General features: G+C 33.5%; 1 protein-coding gene across 1 annotated transcript in view; it reads right to left on the bottom strand.

Annotated features, from left to right (window-relative positions):
* LOC110853554 (protein artichoke) overlaps window positions 1–20,461 on the bottom strand; it is a 189,616-nt gene that overhangs the window by 145,034 nt on the left and 24,121 nt on the right. Inside the window, exon 2 of the mRNA XM_035854247.1 lies at window positions 335–405. The gene's annotated coding sequence lies outside the window, so the exon portion shown is untranslated. The remainder of the gene's footprint in view (window positions 1–334; window positions 406–20,461) is intronic.

Below are 20,461 nucleotides of genomic sequence, written 5' to 3'. Positions count from 1 at the left end.
ATTTTATGTAGGATTTTATGTTGGTACTTGTAAATAGTACCAAACTGGTGACAAAAATATCCATAATTCAGTACTAAAATTTTGCTAAATTTGTAAACCGTTATATTCTTACCAAAAAATATTACCATCCCGGTAATAAATTCAGTCTGTAACAAAAATTTATTGTAAACTTTCTCTGACTTCATCTGTCGCATTGTAACTCCTTTTATGGCCACCACGCAAGAAGAACTACCACGTTTCATTTTTTATAAACTGAATCCGTCATTCCATTCCAATCTACAAATTGCATCTTGATGTTTATTTATAGAAACAATGATGCTCATACTAGACGTACCTTTGTGTCCGCCTCGTCAATTCGTCATGGTCATCCGTCTCGTCAGTACTGACAACGGGTCGGCAAGAAGTCTGCAAGTAAAATAAATCAATTCATCAAAACCTTGTGACAATATGTCGCATTGTTTTCGCTTTATAAAGATGTTATTCATCAAGTCAATTAAGACGGTGATTTGAAATTATTCGCGTCACGTGACAGTTTTTTGTCAGGATGGAATTAAGGAGTTGTAAATATCGGAATGAACTTGACCCCTGGTGGATTGGGGTTCAGATGCATTTAGATAATATTTACACGTCGGAGAAGGATATAAAATACCAGATTTTTGCATTTTATTTGATAACATTAAACATACAGACGTATTTATTTGCGTAAAAATATTTCTGGAAGTATCGTGGCCAACCTGTTCGTGCACTAGATTTGCAGAAATTTCTGTATTTGTAAAATAGGCACTGAGGTCTGTGATTTTATTGGCCTTTTTGCACTTCTTCGCATAATAGAACAGTACTAAAATTCCCGATTGGTTACGCTAAGTGAGAATTACATTCACCCATGACACCAAATCGAAAGATTAAAAACTGCTCAATTAGTTACACTTAAACCCCCACAAAAAAATCAAATTTTGTCTAAATTTTGATAAATATTGTCCTTTCTTTCGTTCCAGGATTTCAAATATCCTGAGCTTAATTATCCCAATATTTTACACTTTTCAGAAAACCTCTTAGAAAGGCATGTTTTTCTAGAAATTTTAATTTCGAACCGAAATAAGGATCGGAGTTGAACATGATACTGAAAAAAACTATATCCTACAAGTAGAAAGGTATGAAATCTCAGCTTTTTTTGCATTTAACATTGTCTTAAACGTTGAAGCTAACCTTTAAACATTGCTTTGTCTTGCAGAAAATTCTATAGTTTCAACAACGGCGTTAGAAGTTGTAAATATGCATCAAATATTGAGTCTGAAAGCTTTTTTGTTTTTTTGCACACTTGGATAATAGTAAAATTCTCAAATTTTTGAGCAGCTCAATGCAACAATTCATCAATATTTTCACTTTCCTGAATACTTACTGAGAGTGGACTTGTTTTTCAAGAAATCAAAACTAAGAACACAAATTTAGGTTGATAAACTGTGAAAAGTGTACTTTCAAGAATCAAGTTGTAGCGAAAACGTTCTCATCATTTCAAAATATTGCCAAGCACAATTCTACAAATATCTCACCAACTCGTTGCAGTTATTAGTAAAGAATTATCAATTGAATAGAATAGTATTTACTTTTAAATTTTATTCCAAATTTTATGTAGGTTTACTCAATTATAAAAAAGTGCAACGTAAATTAAATTTGGATAAGTATAACGCCAGAGAAAAAATTGGATTGCATATGAAATTGTAAAAGCATTTCTCAGATCCTTCCTGTCCTGCCAGTATGTTACAAATTTCCAAAATTGTCTTGAAAAACTTTTTACAAAATTTTGGATGAATCGGTTTGATTTTACACAAAATTTGGAAAAATTCATCAGATTATGTAACATTTGCGAAGTAACTACAACATTGCACTTGATATGCCTCACAGAACTAGAAACTTTGCGAGGGTGCAAAAAAACGGTAATATTACGACACCGTCAAGTCAATGCCAATGTCAAAATTTTTCTCGTTTTTTTCCACGACGACGACACTCCACTCCACTTGAGACGAGTCATTTCGATTTCGGTTTTTGCCAGCCTCCTGCAATTTCCGAAACCATTCACAAGACAGAAATAACCCGAACTTGGCTTGGAGGTCGGCTAGCTTGGAAAAAATGGCTGGAGAAATGACGGCGCGGTGTTATTCGGTATGTAGACTTGGAAAATATTGCGTAAAAATTGGCGTAACTTGGGATAAAAAACTATAACGAATTGAAGAATAATTTTGATAAAGATGTAAAATTTGGGGAAAATTTTGAAGCTTATCTGCCAGGATAGGCTTCAAAAATTAAAATGGAAGAGTTTCTTGTCTAGAGAATTTATGCCAAGATTTCTGAAAATATTTATTCGGTTTGGAGATGCTGGAATCTAATTTATATAATTAATAGTTGTATGAAAATTTTAATCTCGAGTAACGACGTGGAAATGTCACATATTCTAAATTGTTTTATTCCCTGAGTAAATTTCAGTCAAGTTTACAACATATTTTGATTGATATTGCGAATTTTGAGATCTTGATATTCTGATTCAAGCAGGTTATCAGGTAATAAGAAGACTAGGCATCTAGTTTTATACAATAAATATTATATGAAACATTTTGCTCGCGACTAGTGACGTGCAAATGTCACATGTTGTAAATTGCTTTATTTCCTGGCCATGTTTAGTTCAAGTTTACGACATATTTTTAATTCGAAGTTCTAATCAGTGTCCGATTAGAATTTTGTGTAAAGTGATGGAGACGCTTGAAAATAAATAAATTCAATAATTATTTGGATTACACAAATTTACAACATCGGAGCGGATTACAGGATTATTTTTGAAAATAACACACTTTACAAAATAAATTTGACATGACCCGCAATTTTCTGGAAGCAAAGGATTTTGCGAAATATTTCATTTTGCAAAATTTTCGCAACATTCTCCATTTTGCAACGTTGTCTAATTCCTACCGTGTGAAGCAAAATAATTAACACTGGCTTCATTTATGTAGTTCCGCACTTTCTTGAAGGTATTTTTTTATAGATGTTGTGCTGGGCATGAAGTATGTGGAAAATTCATGTATGATTAATTTGTTAATTAATTTCGCGGTTTTGCTAAACCAAAATAAAGTTTAATGCGCTGGTTTGGTCCACTTTTGGAGAACGGCGTTAATATTCATATCTCTCGAAGATAAAAAAACTCGAATGTAACATAGGAACATATGTAACATAACATAACTCCGTTACCAAGCAGGTAGAAAATCATTACCAAAACTGATAAAAACTATCATCTCACCAGTAACTAATTATTATCATACTGGTAAAAAACATTACCAAACAGAATCTTTCAAATTCATTCTCACCAAATTATTTAGGGTGCCGTACCCACACATGAGAAATTTTCTGCTCTACATTCACAGAAAATATCGATCCGCCTTCATCTCATTTGTTTGGATTAGTTTAGTCCACTTTGGACGACGGGATGGATCAGCTATCAGCCGAACGATCTAACCAGACAGTCACCGAGATGGCTTTGTCCCATTCATCCCCAACAATGCAACTTGTTCCGCATACTTCCTCTTCTCAGTCGGGATGCATACATAAATATTCACGAAAAATTAGAAAAGTTCCGAACAAAAGTTACATTTCTCAACTTTTTTTTCTCTGCTACTTTGACAAACAGAACTATTGACAGGGTTGGATGCGTAAAATATAAATTGTGTCCAAGAATTCGAGAATAGATTCCGATTTATTCAGTGTTTCATAAAAAATTAAAAGGAACATTTGTTTTTAAAAAAGTTGAATAAGTTTAATTCCGAATGTGTTAGTTTGATAATTTACACAAATTGATTGAGCAATAGATTGAATTGTTCGAATTTTCAATAATTACAATTGAACATAGATTTTGGATTGCATGTATGTTTGAATTCATTTACTTATCTTTTTTGTGTTTATCGTATATTTTTCAATTTAGGAAACAAAATTTAGAAAATTTGGCAAATTTAAATTTAAGACAATTTGTCTTATAATTTTAATGTTTTTAAACGCTTTGGATAAAAGTCTACAAAATACTGGATCGAAGTACATACGAAAAGGTATGTTTCGAATCTACACCATTTTAAACCTGATAACAAAAAGCATCATATTTATGATTGATCAACAAACGAACTTTACGACAATTCAAAGAAACAAAAACGACCATTTTATTTTGGACTTCATAACAAAAAAAAACTCGATAAATCTACCATACAGATCTCCGCTTGATAATCATGTTAAATTCGAAATTATTGAAAGTTTTTGGTATGTATAAACGTGCTAAAAACAGATATCACATCCCGTCTGCTAGTTCCCCCTCTTCCTAAAATAAAATAGGAATGGATGAAAAGATGGATAGGGAGAGAAAGTGGAGGAAAAATCAGACAAAGTTTTGCGTATTGTTCCCAACCAAGATCGGAAAACTTGGTTGGTTATGAAGGAAAAAAAGTTGTCTTACGAAATCCCAAGGAAGGAAACTTTTCAAACAAAGAAAGCCAAAAGCTATGGAGGAGAGAGAGAGAGATCAAGAGTTGAAGAATTATGACTGCGCCAAGATTGCCCGACCAGAAATTACGGAATAGACGAAAATTCCGATGGTACATATAAAAATTTATGATCCACAAATTTCAAATTTATCCACATCGTATCACAATTGAATTCTTGAAGTGATGTGGGGTAGTAATGTTGTTTTTTAATAAAATCAAACTTGGTAGGGAAAATGGTAGGAAATGTTTAGTGGTAATTTTTGATAGTTAAGAGAATGTAAATGACCGTTGGGTTTGTTAAACAAGAAGGCAATTATTACGTTAAAAGAGATAACTGATTTTTATTTATTTTACAAATGCAAAATAAATACAAATTTTGCGATATTTTTTTACTGGTAGTTCAATGATGATGGTTTTTATGTACGAAATGATACGTAAACGTATTGGACGTTTTTAAGTAAGACCTGGGGCAGTTCCAAACAATTTATCTGGAAAATTTAAAATTAGAACCTAAATTTATTTATTTATTTCTTGATGTTAAAGTGTCACAAATTTCAATTTCGAAAATTTTTCAATAGATATTTTACAAATCTGGTCATAATATTAGCACATTTTTACTTGTACGGGAATACAAATTTAGGTATTCTGCATTCTCGAACCCAACAATGTTTCCTGCGAAATCTTAACGTGACATATGTTGTCTTTAATACTGTATAAAATTTATTGTAAATTGAGCAATAATTTTTTTGCACTTTTGACTGATATTTTATCAACTTCTGTAATAATTCAAGTACTCGAGAGGTTGCATAGGATTCTTTATCAAGGAAGAAATCACCATTTCCAACGTCTTTATCTTTTTGCCAACTTTTTGCAAAGTTTGCAAAAAGTGGGTATCATGTGTTTTTGACTAGACCATTATTTATGAGAGACAGAAGAAAAAATAAATTTTAATAGGAATAAATAACCATCAATGTAGCGTTTTGCTTATTTTGGTGCCCAGTGCATTAAATGCATGTCCAAAATGCCGGATTTGTATTTTTAACATGCATTGAATAACTAGAAAGAAATTTGATTATCCTGGAGGAAAACCCTGCATGCTTTTCCTCTCAAAGGAAACGAACAGATTTCTCAATAAGTTTGAGATAAATATCGAATAAATCATCCGAAAACCACAACGGACACAAAATTCGGCTTGATCTGATCTCTCCAGATTTGCAAGGTCGCATTGTCATGTTTTGGGTCAATGAAGCAAACAAAACTTTACCATTTACGTTTACATAGCGAAATTGAAGACAGGAAAATAATTTTTGAAATTTTTACAAACTTAAAAATTTGAGCCTTGTTTGATACAATTTAAAGAAATTGTTTTTTTGCTTACTTTTGACGAATAAATTACAAATTTTTAATTCAAGGCACAGAGTCGTAATATATGTTAAATTCGTCTTTCATCAAAATAATATGTGGCATTATCAAAAAATGGCATCAGATTATAGTTCAACCTATTTCAATTTCTTAGAATTCTTATTTACGACGTTCTTATTGCGAAAGTAAAAACCTTTACCATTCTATACATTGTTAATTATCGCTTAATAATTGAAGAAAATTACAATTGTTCACCAAATTAAGTGACCCTTGAAAGTAAGAAAGTAAGAAAAGTTTTTTTAGTAACCTATGTTATTTCCTATATAAAGTATACATTACGAATTGAATTCGGCTGTAATCTGCTTCAATTGTCGGACCAAAAAGGCGTACAAAATTCTTACATATTTTTAAATTATATTTTCAAAAACTCCCCTGCAAATACAAGTTCACAATTTTCGAAATACTTTATTCAGAAATTCGCCACTTTGTACCCTTTTCAATTTAGAATGTGCGACCTTTTTCCTCTCCAATTATCCCCAATTTAGAAAATGCTAAACCAAAATCCTTCCTTTCTTTGACATATTTATTTATTACTCGCGTCTTCATCAAAGCAATATTTTAGCTACTTGAGCGCATCGGGTGGACGCGTTACAAAAACGGAAAAACTTATTGGCAAAAACACGTCTCGTTCACATTCATTTATGGACGGAAATAAATCACGCGAGTCATAATTCATTTGAGGAAACGGAGATTATTTTTTCCTTCGCACATGAAAAGAAAGTTGCAACGGGGTTGCCCGAATTTGTACCACTTTTACATAACAAATTAAGGACCGTGCATAAAACGTGTGATCGATTTTCTGTGAAGTTCATTGCCAGATAAATTAAAATTAGTAATGCACATGAATTTCGTATTGTAACCTATGTTTAGGAAACTTTTACAAGCTTTTCGCAAAAATATCATAGCCGAGATGAAAATGAACACGTTCGCAAATCATTTTTCAAGCAAAATTTTTGACAACTTGATAACTTCGTTTTGCTGCAGACTTGTCGTATCTTTACGAGATAAACTAGTCAAACTAGAATTGAATCGATAACATCTTTAATGAACATCTCAATACGTAACGGGTTGGATAGGAACAAAAAATTAGCCGAAATTGGAAATCTTGTGCAAAAGGATTATGTAAGCGCATTTCATAATAAGAAAGTCGGACAGCTTTGATGAATTGTAAATATTTATCAAACATTTTCGCATTAACAAAACAGGGAACAAAATTGAGTTGAATGACTTTCAGGAATTTATTTGATCTAATTAATTGTCGAAATTAGATTGAAAACAAAATAATTACATAAAAACCTACAGTGCAGACTCCATATAGCCCGAGTCAGGGACAGAGTCCCTGACTCCTCCAGGGTCACTCTGGTTAAAATGTGCTCACTTTTAGCTTCATATCCTTTCATGAGAAGCCATTAGGTATCACCGTGCCAGATTTAATGTTTTTAAAGTAATTTCGAAAAATCGGTATGGGTTACCCCATAGGGTCGCTCCAGATAAGAATTTTACCAATTTCATATCATATTCTTCTATTAAGACCCATTAGCAACCTATCTACCAAATTTCAGCTTGGTATGACGCTTTTGAAAAATCGGTATGGGTCCCTCCGTAGGGTCTCTCAAGATGAAAATTTTTCCAACTTGAATGAATTTTTGTGCATTAGAAGCCATTAGCAACCTCTGTACCAAATATCAGCTTTCTACGACAATTTTGAAATTTTGGTGCATAATACCCCACCCCTCCAATGACCCCCACCGGTCAACCACTTGACCAATTTCGCCCATCTTCGAACTCGTTTCCTAATTTTGTCCAATATGCATATGGTAAAAATTTCAAGTCAATCGGTTCAGCCGTTTTGGCTCTATCGTGCCGGACAGACAGACAGACAGACAGACAGACAGACGGACAGACAAACGGACGGACGGACGGACATGACGGTTCCATAAGCCCTGACTCGGGCTAAAAACTAGAATCAAGTCATTTTAAAACTTTTACTAAATTTGCTAATAAACAACAAATTATTAATTGTGATTTAAATTTGCGAAAAAGTTTTTAAAAAATTTTACTTGACAAATCGCATTATAAAAAAATTCGAATACATGACTTGAAAGATGTTCGGATCGATCGTAGCGTTCATCTCGACAGAGTTTCGGTCCGTTCCTGTTTCTTTGTGGAATGTGGTGCGTGCCTTCACCGTACATTTCTTCTCCACAGAAAGAGAAAGCATCCACTTTCTGCTTAAAGGAGGACCACCAACGTCCAAAACCTCCAGCTTCTTCTATCGTCATCTCTTAAAAATCCTGTAATGCAATTTCTACCAAGGGTTTTCCATTAATTGGCATGAGGACAAAATTATTATCTACACCACGGAGTCAGAAATCTCTCCCAACTTTCTAAGAGTGCATGTCCAAACCCGGTGAGAAAAGCAGCAGCAGCTGCACAACCAAACCACGTTTTTGAATTCTTCATTCATTCCTTTCTCCAATCCACCGTCATCACGTCGACGAGGACGACGACCAACCAAAAGAGAAAAAAAGCTAAACTAGTCCCACATCCCACATAGAAAACCACGCAGAAAAAGAAAGCACCTCGGACCCACTAGGCACTCGTTGTCCTTAAAGAAACTCAACTTTCTGCCAAGTGCTTTCACCAATATCTTCAGAGCTATCTAAACACTTCCTCCTCAACGCTGCTCCCTCAACGCCGGAGAAGAAACGCGCCACGAGAGGAGAAGGAAAACAAGTCGGGGAGAAAGTGAGTGAAAGCAAGGTGGGCTGAGTTAAGGAGTTGGTAAAGTAAAAAACGATGGGCTTCGTCTCCATAAAGTAAGCCAAATTGCGCGTCTGGGTATGAGTTTGATGGAAAGAAAGTGAAAGTCAGGGAGGAGAAGTTTCACTTTGATAAAAATTATTAATATTATTATTGTCAAAAGTGGAAAGAGTAAATTATTATTTGAGGAGGCAGGGTTTCAATTTCAAGGGGATTTTTTAAAAATAAATCGACACCGGTGCGGTAACAAATTTGGCGGATAAAATTGTTTTACATTAAAGTCTCACGAAGCTTATTTCATGATTGAATTTAAATTATTTATCAAATCATAATGAACGTACAAAAATTGAAAAAGTAGACAAATTTTGAATAAATTAATTTTCCCAAAATTCTGAATCCTTCCTTTTTATGTGGGAATTGCATTTGTTATATCTCATAAATATCAGTCTGCTCGATTTCATTTCCATTAATAAAGCGTTACTTTTGCTGTAATTTGTACAAGCTGTCGGTTGTGGGGAGAAAGTGATGGTGGTGGTCGCCACATTATTGTCCGAGCCATCATCATCACCACCGCGAATGAAAGTAAGGAATGTGAGGGGAAAGTGGAGCTACACTCTAAGAAATGTTTAGAGACAGATGGTTTACAGGGTTGGTAATAGATTGTAACGGAGTGATGAGATTGGAAGATAATGATTTCAGGGGGAAGCTTGTTACCATTAATTAACTGTGTTTTTGGTACAGGGCGCATTTATTACTGAGCATTTGGTATATAATATTTGTTACAACAAATTTTTATTTCCTGGTGGTATTAGATTATTACCTAATTTGGTAGGGTTTGTTACCAATTTTTGCAATATATTTTTCCTACTTTGTGTTCATATGTGGTTATGATTTTCGAAAAGTTTTATTAACAGTTTGATCTTACTTTGTTACTGCGGGATATTCTTCTTGCACCGAATATTCATACATGTATACTATCTATCAGGTTCATGGCAATATTTTATTAACAATTTAGTAAAATTTTGGCGACAAAATGATTTAAAAAAAATATTTTTTACTTATTTTATTAGAAATAGATTCTTCGTTTTCCTGATGTTGTTACCAAACTGGTAACAACTGGTAACAAGTTCCAATTCTAAGGGCTTCTCTAAAATATTTTCTCCCCACATTTTTAAGCGTGCCACCCCAAAACTTTACTCCTACTACTAAACACAATTCTGTCTGGCAATAATAAATGTCACAAAAGGACAAGGACTTTCTCCTCGTCTGAATGGAGTTGATGGACTTTGAAGAAGCACGAGATTCCTTTATTTATGCTCTAAATCAACATTTAGCCTTCGTCCGTCGGGTGGTGGGAAGCAGCTCTTTTGTGAAAGAGGAGAAAGGCTGATGAGACTCTTCAACTCGTCGTGGAAAGGAATAAAATAGAATAAGGGGAAGAAATTCACTCACTTGACGAGAAATATATATCTGTAAATAAATATAAGGGAAGTGTGCAAATTGGCTAAAAATGCGTGAAATCGTGTAGTACCGAGATACACATGGATGAAAAACGAGAATCACACCTTCTCTTTGTAAAAAATACAATGAAAAATACACACAATTTTTACAAACCACACATGTACTTGTATTATTGCTTAAATTTGTAAAGAAAAAATTTTTGGAGCCATATTTTTTATATTCGCATTTTTGCCAAATTGTTAAATAATTACGTCGTTTATTTTATTTTTTATTATTTGAGGTTGGAAATTATTTTTTTTCAGATAGTCGAGTTGTGATCTGACAAAGTTATATTTCGAATTACGAGGAACGAATGAATCGGATTTTCATACTTTTACTTCTTCTTCCATAGATTTCTATTAATAGAAACCGCGCAGTGAAAGATTATCACCGAGCGGTGAAAGCCAGTATCACCACTATATACACAATCTCGAATGTGGCTTTTTTAGGTAAAAAAGTAAATCATAACCGTTTCTAAAAAAAGTAACGATCCGGTCTCGTGTTCAACCTGAAATAACTAGAAAATTCTGCATCGTTAAAAAAGTTCTTGAGATTTTACACCTTTGGAAGAAAGTTTAAAGTTGAAAATAAAATCGAGCCTGATTTTTGACACTTTCTTGGTTCAGATTTTCTTGAGAAAGGCACGAACGGAAAGCAAGGGGTTCTTAAAAAAGAATTTTGGTGTCCTTTGTGCTCCGTGGAGATAAGAAGATGAGGAAAGGAGAGAAAATGATCACAATAAGATTTCAGATTGGATATACGAGCTGCAATCACGGGATGAAGGGTGACGATAAGAAAAACAGAAAAAATCACGATGTGTGGAAAATGTTGAATCTTTGTATTTTATTTGAATCTGTGCAACCTCTTTATAATTTAAAATTATAATTTATGGAAGTTTAACCTTGTATTAAAATAGTCTTATAAAAATTTTGTGCAACAAATCATTTTGTCGCCAAAATTTTACTAAAATATTCAACATTCAATGCTGAATATTCAAACTATTCAAAATACATTTGAATATTTGGTGCAATAAGAATATTAATGGTAACAAAGATCAAGCTGGTAATAAAACTATTAGAAAATCATAACCACGGTATAGATGAACACGAAGTGATAAAAGTATATTTTAAAAATATTTCTAAAAATAGTATCCCTTATTGGTAACAAAATACTACAAAATTAATAATCAAACATATACACACGCTTTGTATAAAAAGCACAATTGTAATTAATGATGATCAGTTTAGATAGATGAACCATTATGAAATTCATAATAATTGTCACCTTAAGAACTCATCAATTTATAACGTGCCAAGGTCCTCAATTGGTAAAAAAGTGTGAAAATTTATTTAGATAAATAACGAAAAAGAAAAGAATGAATTTGAAAGAGAAATAAGAAGCAAATCTGATTTAAATTACAAGAAACTAGCTTTTTCTGATGTCAAATACTGTATAATAAAATTTTACCAAAAGTTTCAAAATGCGTCAAGTAAATTTGGTTCCAGCAGCAAACAATTGATTTAGGAAACTAAAAAATATATTTTCTAGACATTGGCGAACCCTGTTCGTCTGGGAACTTGGTCGTCTAGATTTTGAAAAGGAAATGTGTTGCTTTTCTGTGAGTTTGTATTGTCAGTGTCACATCATATCGCCGTAATCCTCAATCTCCTCCCCGACATCGTAGAAGATTGCGTCATATTTTAGATACCTCTCAGCCTCTAGACAACCTGTGATTTTTTACCAATATCCGGATCCGGTGGAAAAAATGCAGCGACAAAAATTGAGCAGAGAAACATCGTATTTTTGTTTGATATTTTTCAAGGTCGCAATGCGAATATTTCATAAAAAAATGTCATGAGAGATTTGCAAAGAACTGTAACCGAGTACAGTTTTTCAGAATTCGCATATTATGACAAAAAATTCTACAATTTTTACAATCAAAATTTTGCACTTCGGTTGCGAGTGTTACAAGAGTTGGAAATTCCAACTTGGAATTTCCAACTCTCTCTGCACAAAAACCAATCCTTACGAATAGTTTTTAAAGACAGAATCTATAACCTAATTGTAATGTACAAACTTTCCTAAATATTTTTCGGACGTCGAAATTATTCAGTTTTTATAATTCCGTATGGAAACAAAGATCGAAGCTACGATACGCATCTTGGAAGTAAAACATATCAAATAATATGAAAAATGTTTTAAAAAAGTATTTATTAACCGAAATTAAGCCTCGATTCAAACTTGAATCAATCTTTTTTCTTAGATGAGTTCAAATGCCACGAATGCATTTTTCAGCAAACGAAAAACCTCACTGACAAACTAGAAAGTTTTTACAACTTCTAGAAAAAACCTCAAAATTTTTGAAATTTTACAACAAAATCATAATTGTCTTGAAGCGATAAAAATGCTGGTAGACCAAATACGTGCAAAACCGCTTTAAAATACAAATTATCTCTTAACCAACCCCATTTGTAGTAGGTCTCCATTAACTCGCGACATTTCAACATTTCATCCACTTTAATTCGTAATCTGGTGCAATTTTGTGCGAAATAAGAACCGCAATTGCACCATTATTACGGCCAAACTGGAGGGTAAATAGAGAATAAAAATAATGTAGCGAATTGAGATGAATCTGTGCACTTTCACTTGCCTCGCCTGACAGATAAAAGTTATGCTGGTTGTAACATATTGCATAATTTATGTGCTTCTCTCTACTCCTACGGCAGAAAAGACGAAGAACAAATCTGTGGAGGAAAGGACGGGAGAGAAAGTCGGAGAAATTACAATGTATTAGTTGGGCTTGTGTTGTGAGGGCACTTTTGGTCAAAATACCCGTAGACCAAAATTTGCTGTACGAGCAGTGTTGCGAGGTGGGTGGGTGGAGGAATTATTGCAAATAGGATTTTGCTGAATTTGTAAGTTTCGGGTTTTCAGCAAAGATAGGATTTTTCTGAAAATCCTTTTTTAGCTCGTGTGGGTTTCGTAAATTGTAATTTTTTCAAAAAAAAATTCCGATTTATTTACATAAATTCCAGCTTTTCCTTAAATATCAATTTGCTTTTGTCTTTGTACAGAAAACGTGTGTATCGTATTACTCTTAAGAATTACACTAATCTAATCTTTAGTATCATTTAATAATACAGCAAGTAAATTGGAAGCGATTTACGTCAATGTTAGTAATTTAGAAAAGCATGCAAATTAAGGGCGTTAATTAAAGTAGATGTTTAGAAGAATCTGAGGGCGCATGAAAGTTCAGTAATATTACTTTTTAAAAAAATAAATTTTTCTCCAAATTGTTGAAAATTTGCATAAATAAATGCGATTTGGTAATCAATGCAGGATTTCGATCATGTATTTTCCCTAATGACAAAAATCCGAATGAAGATTACTTTCTCCTAAAAGTTGAAAATATTTTGGAAAAAATGTATTTAAAAAAGATGTGATCTGTGGAACCCTACCAGTTTAGCGCAGGGTTTGAGACTTGCTTCTTTCTCCTCGGATGGTTTATACTGTGTGAAAGACTTCATTTAATACAGTGTCCGAAAAATGGAGATAAAACAGAACGAGAGCTGACGCAGATTCTCAGCCATAAAAGTGACAAAGTTTCTTTCCATCGTCTCCAGATATGTAGTTTCGAGGCAATATTTAGGAAATGCATGGCGGTCATAACACTACATTCGCCTACAAGTACGTACCCACGGAGGGGATAAAAGTTAGGAAAACGGGTCTTTCTTTCTTAATAAACTGGTAACAAAATCAGTCAGTGTGTCGCTGCGGGCTGTGAGGAAATTTTGCCACGATTCTGCTTTTTATTCAATTTGGACGTGAATAATTTTGAATTTTTTGGCACACATTTAGAAATTAGGTAAACTGTAAGTGAATTTATGTTGGAAGAAAGAGAAAAAGATTTTTATAATTTAGTAAACTCTTAACGCCGGATAAAAAAAATTTGAAGGGATCAGATAATTAATAATATAAATCAGATGGTTCCGCTGGGGCTTCTCATGTGTTTGGCAATTCAGTATTCAATAAATAATACCAGGGATTTTCATAACTTTACCATAGTGGTATTGATATGTAAGTAATACCGCGGAGTAATCTGTTAATTAATTGACTATTAATAGATATTGTTCGGTTATTTAAAGACGGGTGAAATTTTAATACGAAGCCATAGCTACTTTAATATAGATTTCTAACAGTTGACATAAGTAATTGGTCTGGAATGGTAAAATTTTGGGTGAATTTATACACTATATACTAAATTCCATTTCTATATACTTAATAACTCAGCACCGGTCATGCATTCATGTAAAAAATAAACAGCGCCCAAAATACAGAAATTAAGTATACTTTCGTAATGAAATAAAAACACTGGTTTGTTTGCATCTTATTGGATTCAAATCACCAAAATTACTAATGTTCATTGGATTGAATTTTCCCACTTAAATTGAAATTGAAATGCATTCATAAAATAAGACGGATGAAGCTGACACCCTCCGACTTTCACGAATGCAAGTGTACGTCCTTAGTCTACCCGTGGCTTGCTTGGTGGGGTTACGCCGTCTCGTCGGATTATTAAATCCCCAGACATCCCGTAAACGCGAGAAGAAGGTAAATAAATGAAGTTTTTCTTCCACTGTTGTGCGACTTAAGACGGCGGAGGGAAAGCGTATCTCGCGACTGGAATTGGATTTTTGGACAGAAATTCAATTCTCTTTTGAAGACCGTGAACATGAATGGGGGCGAATTGTGGGAATCGCAATGGCAGTCCGGTGGAAATGATGGGAAATACTAAAAAATCTGGTGGAGGTTCACTTGGTAGCACAAGTATTATTACGGGAAGGTCAAAGTTGATTAAAAAATTTGACCGATTTGGTAAAACCTCGCAGTAAAAAGATATCTTTACTAACATCAGTATTTTATCAGATTGTTACCAACTCGGTAACAATATGCTTGTCTACATTGTCACATTTGTAAGAGTGCCGTCGTCTTTTTGAAGGACGTGTCTCTCCCATGGTTTCATCTCCCAAAATACAAATCCTCATCTCAACTTTCACTTTCATTGCAGTGTGAATGGCTGCGAGGCGAGGGCGACGGAAGTGTGTGTCTGATGATGCATCGCGACAGGGGGGAAAGGACGGAGAGACAGAAAGATGCATTTGTCTCAAGTTTGTCAATATCGCATCTCTCCATCCACATCCACCTTTCGAGGAAGAAACTGGTTTTCTTCATAGAGTTGCAGCAACCACAAAGATGCTGCTGTGTAGAGAGGGTTTCTTTTTGTGGGATATAATATGTACATGACATTGGAGAAAGTTTATTTCTATTAAATTTTTACAGGTATTTCGAAATGTTTACAAAATTGTACTTATGCATTTTGTGGAGTTTTATTTAATTTTGGAAATTTTAAAATTGTAAGAGTTACACGGCGTACATAAAAATATTGGAAACATAGACGATATTGAGAATGACTGCAAGATATGGACCTCGCCTCGTAAGAAAGTGGAAAAAAATTAATTCAACTAATACATTTGCTAAATTAGAATATGCACTTAAATTGAAATAAAAAATTCCATGTGCCAAACCAAAAATTCTGTTTTGCAATATTTGCTAGTAGATTTGTATTAATTTTTCATTTCGTTTCGGAAACGGAGGGATGATTGGAAAACGAATTTCTTTCTTGCTTGATATATTTCTTTCAGTTGCTTTCATGAATTTCATAAAGTTGCTGATTTTATTTTAAATTCCTGACCATTTTTTAGTCCAGCGGGCGAAACTTAATTAAATGTTCGTCATTCATTCCTGCATATGTAATGTAATAAACGGTCAAAATTCGAAGCGAGTTTATCTTCATATTGCCCTTTTACTTATATTTGACTTCGTTCGATTGTCCATAATGCACACCCTCCACTGAAAATGGACGCCAAAACCAACCTCAAGAGTAGAAATACGACTGGATTCTATTTTCTGGTTGAATTGCTTCCCTTCAACCACGAGGGATTTAATAAGAGGAGCTCAAATTAAGTCATTTCCGAGTCGGGTGGTTTCTGGTAAGTTCGTAATTTTGTAAAATGTGAGGTTTTAGAATAATGCTTTACACCTATGGTTTTCAGGGTCCATTTCATAGAAACTAATTTTTTGTTTCGTTATATAAATTTTTTGCAAAATTTGAAAATTGTGAAAAATCAGCTTGAAATAAAATCTGTTACGAGAAACCTAGCTGTGTTTAAAATTGCGACAAATTTCGCAATATATAACAGCCTTTTGTAAATTTAAAATAAATCGTTCTGTAGAATCAGATTTCAGGTTACATTACGAGCTGTGATTTCACTCTAAATTTATAACTTGTGTAATTTACAATTAGTTTACAAACTAGACAAAATCATGAGACGTTAAATAATCGATTTGGATATGAGTTTTACGCAGGTTTTATCCAAGATTTTTGCACAGTTTCGTTCAGGATCATTCAACTGGGTTTACTTGGTGAGCTTAAAAGTTTGAAGGCTTAATATTTACAAACGCTTCATATTATTTACATTTGCTTACATACGTACTTTCTTGAACTTTACGGTAATCTAGTAAAATTCGTTAATTATTTAGAAGGGACACCCTTTAGTCATTTCTATGTGACAACCGCGGGCGTATGTTTGCACACTTTACACATGATTGTGGTGACCTTAATGATAATAATCTGCACAGGAAGACAGTCACGATGTGAAGATGGGAGGGAAACCCATTTAGCAAATTAAATTTGTTTTTGCTTCAATTTTCATGCGTTGTTTACTCGAGGAGAAAGTTGTGTACTTTCTCCTGTTTTAAATCTTGGAAAGATTTCGGACTATGATACACTTAGAAAGGATTGAAACAAATTGTTACCGGGGGTCATGTGACCAGTACAATTACCAAAAGTTTACCAATTTGATAATATTTTAAATATTTATGGTAGTGAAAATGTGATATTCTAAAATTTCTTATGATATGTAAATGTGTCTTTTTACGTACAGATAATATTTCTTAGACCCGTTTGGTAATATGTTTTTTAACCAGTTGGTAACACAAGTACTTATCAATTTATGCAAATTATCTTAATTATTATCAGTTTAGCCTAACTTTTCTGTATATTTGGTTAATAATTTTGGTACAAGTTGAAATTCGTAATACCAACGATACAATTTTATAACTCCATTTTTAAGAGTAACATATAAAGGAATGTTACACTGCAAACCTCAACAAGAGGGAATGTTAGAGGTGGAATCCTGTTTTTGCCTGATGAGCGAGTTCCTGCGGGGGATGAGAAGAACGGGAGTATGGGATTCTTGCCCATAAAATATTTAAGCATCATCCGCGAAAATTCCAAACCACTCGACCCCTCAAAGATTACGAAATTAGGAGTAAACTACAATTTCGAGGTAATCCCGGCCAGAAAATGATGCTGTTACACTTTTGAGGAGATGATGTTATCTTTTGAGGCAGTTGAGCATCTCTAGAATTTTGGATAAAGGTTAAGTAAGAACAAGGGCATACGACTTTAATAATTTGCTAAAGTGTGACCAGGGTTTCAGAAACTTCGAAATTTGAAGAACCCACCGGAAAATTTGAACGAGTGGAGAGTGCAATTTAAATAATTTAATTGTTTCATAATTACGTAATGGTCAAGATATCGAATTTGTTACTGGTTTAGAAATTTCAGCAAATTTGGGAAACATGACATAATTGGGTAATAAAAAACTAAATTTTTGAAATGAAACTCAACTTCGAGTCAATTTTGAGTAATGGGCATTACTCAAAATTGATTAAATATTGTTTTAAGAGAAAGTGAGGAGGATCGACACCGAAACTAATTTTTCATACAATTTAAATCATCAAATACATTTTAGGTTCCTCTTCCTTCAATTTCATATTTATGTATCTACTATCGAGTTATAAATCGCTCGCATTTTTATTTTATTGCGAAATTTGAAAAATGTACTGGAGAATTTAAAGAGTGGAGAGTGTATTTAGTTAAAAATTTCAACTAATTTGGACAACATCGAAATTATGTAAAGAAAAACTTATTTTTTTAAATGAAAGTCAAACAAATGTGCCTTACTCAAAAAAGTCAAAAACTACGTTTCTTACGTTTAAGAAAAATTGAGTACGATCGACACCGAAATTAATTTTTCACAAAAGTTTAATTCGTAAAATATGTTTAAGGTTCATCACCTTTGGTACGCTTGTAAATCATTCGGGTTTTAATAAAATTATGGAGAAATATCTTATTATTGATTTAGGAATTTTTATAAACTTATTTTATTTTGTGTTGTTTGGCTTGTACTAACGTCCGAGTTAGTAAATTTCTATTCAAGGTTTATTAATAATGAAATGAAGTGAAAGGATAAGGGCTAACTTTTAGTACGTTGAAGGGTCCAGATTAGACCCTTTTTTTGTCAAATGTTTGTCGATTAGTAATGAGCTGTGTTGCTAGTAATTAACATATTGTTTTATGTTAAAAATTTGATCATCGTTTGCTGGAAATCTTATGTATACAAATTTGTCTTCGTTAAAAAACCTGCACTATTTTTTATCACGCTGGTTTCTTAGTGATCATTGCGAAAACAAATAACCGCAACAGACCAAATATAGCAAATATAGCTTTTGGACAATGCATAAATCATGTGATCGTTTTTTACCAGGGTTCCATTCAAAGTATCACGTATTAATTTATTAATTATGACAAGAACCAGATGGGAATGGGTCAAAATTGATGACATTCTTGATGTTGGATCTCCGATGATGTGATGTAGTTTGCCCGGAAGGAATAAATTACCCAGCCTGTCCTAACACAGGACCAATAAATTGCGGGAACTCTCCTTTCTCTGTATCGTGGTAGCAGTGGTTTTGTTGGATGCCGTGGAATGATGCAAGTGGGGAACAAAAGGCGAAAAACGTTACTTTCTTCTCGTGGTCAGAACTTTGCCAGAAACTCTCCAAACAAACAATGGATGAGAAGATGAAGCCGGAAAATGTGGAAAATAATGGAGAAAGCGAGAACTCTAAAGGAAGAGGGATGAAAATTTAGATTTGTTACCTGGAGGGAATTATGTGCTTTGACATGAATTTGGTAAAACTTTATTACCGAGCGTGAAGTATGTTTCTACATATAAAAAGCCGGATGAGAATTATGGTTGAATCTGACAACTTGGTAGAATTGTATTACCGACAACATTTACTCCGGATTATTTAGTGTGTACTATGTTGGTTTTGTTAGCGAAGATTTAAGAACTCGAAGTAAGTGTTGTACCAAATAAATGTGTAATATTTGCATGAATAAAGACGGGATTGTACGAATTTGTTTTAAATAACAACGTGAATAATTCAACGTGTTTATTTTCACACAGTTACTCAATTTTTGTACTTTCTATAAATTTCAAATATGTTGCTATTAATTTACATACTTTACATTACTTTACAAAGAAGGAAGAACAGTGATATCTTTTGAAATAAAGACACTCTATTAAAGATTTTATAAGAATTTTTGCATGTCGTGGAAATCAGACAGTTTTGTAACTTCCTTCGTACCATTATTTATACTTTTTATGGCTACCCCACAAATGGAAAGTTAATTGCGTTTGTGGTTCTAAATTATTTCAGGTTAAAATTTTGATCTTTAACAAGCCTAGAATTTGGACAAGGGCATGCTATTTATAATTCTATTGGGAAGGGCACAAATACACCTACAAACCACAGTCCCGAAATTATTTCTGATGTTTCCGACTCCTATAGATTCCCGCCTCAATTTCATGATGCATTTCTGTAATCTTGTCAAGAAATTGTCACCTCAAATGAAAATTGTACGTCACTAATCAAAGCCAAGACTGCAATTCCCGTCATGCAGGAAACCCTTGATCATAAAGTGAAGTAATTCAAACAAAGTTGTTGGAAAGCGTTCAATCAACTTGATTCCTCTCGATTGACGAGGATTAAAACCACCGCGACCGCCGAGATGAAAGCTCAATGATTCAGCTCCAAACTTATCTACTTTCTCCTCCTCAGTAAAATCCTTCATCTCTTCTTAATCTGGGTTTTCCTCTGGGTTTACATTTTCGCCATAAAGAAAATGGTTATAGGCGTGCAATCAATTTGCTCCGGAAAGTCCTTAAACTAGTGATAATGTAAATATGTTTCATGTTGTCGTAATCCTATCAACTCTTGCAGTGTGCAGAAGTAGAAATGGAATTATCAAGTTGCATGGGAAATATTTTTTTGAATATTAGAAAATTTATAAA

The sequence above is a fragment of the Folsomia candida genome, unplaced genomic scaffold (genome assembly GCF_002217175.1).
Source record: "Folsomia candida strain VU population unplaced genomic scaffold, ASM221717v1 Fcan01_Sc008, whole genome shotgun sequence".
Classification (NCBI taxonomy): domain Eukaryota; kingdom Metazoa; phylum Arthropoda; class Collembola; order Entomobryomorpha; family Isotomidae; genus Folsomia; species Folsomia candida.
This window is presented reverse-complemented; position numbering and strand designations above follow the sequence as displayed.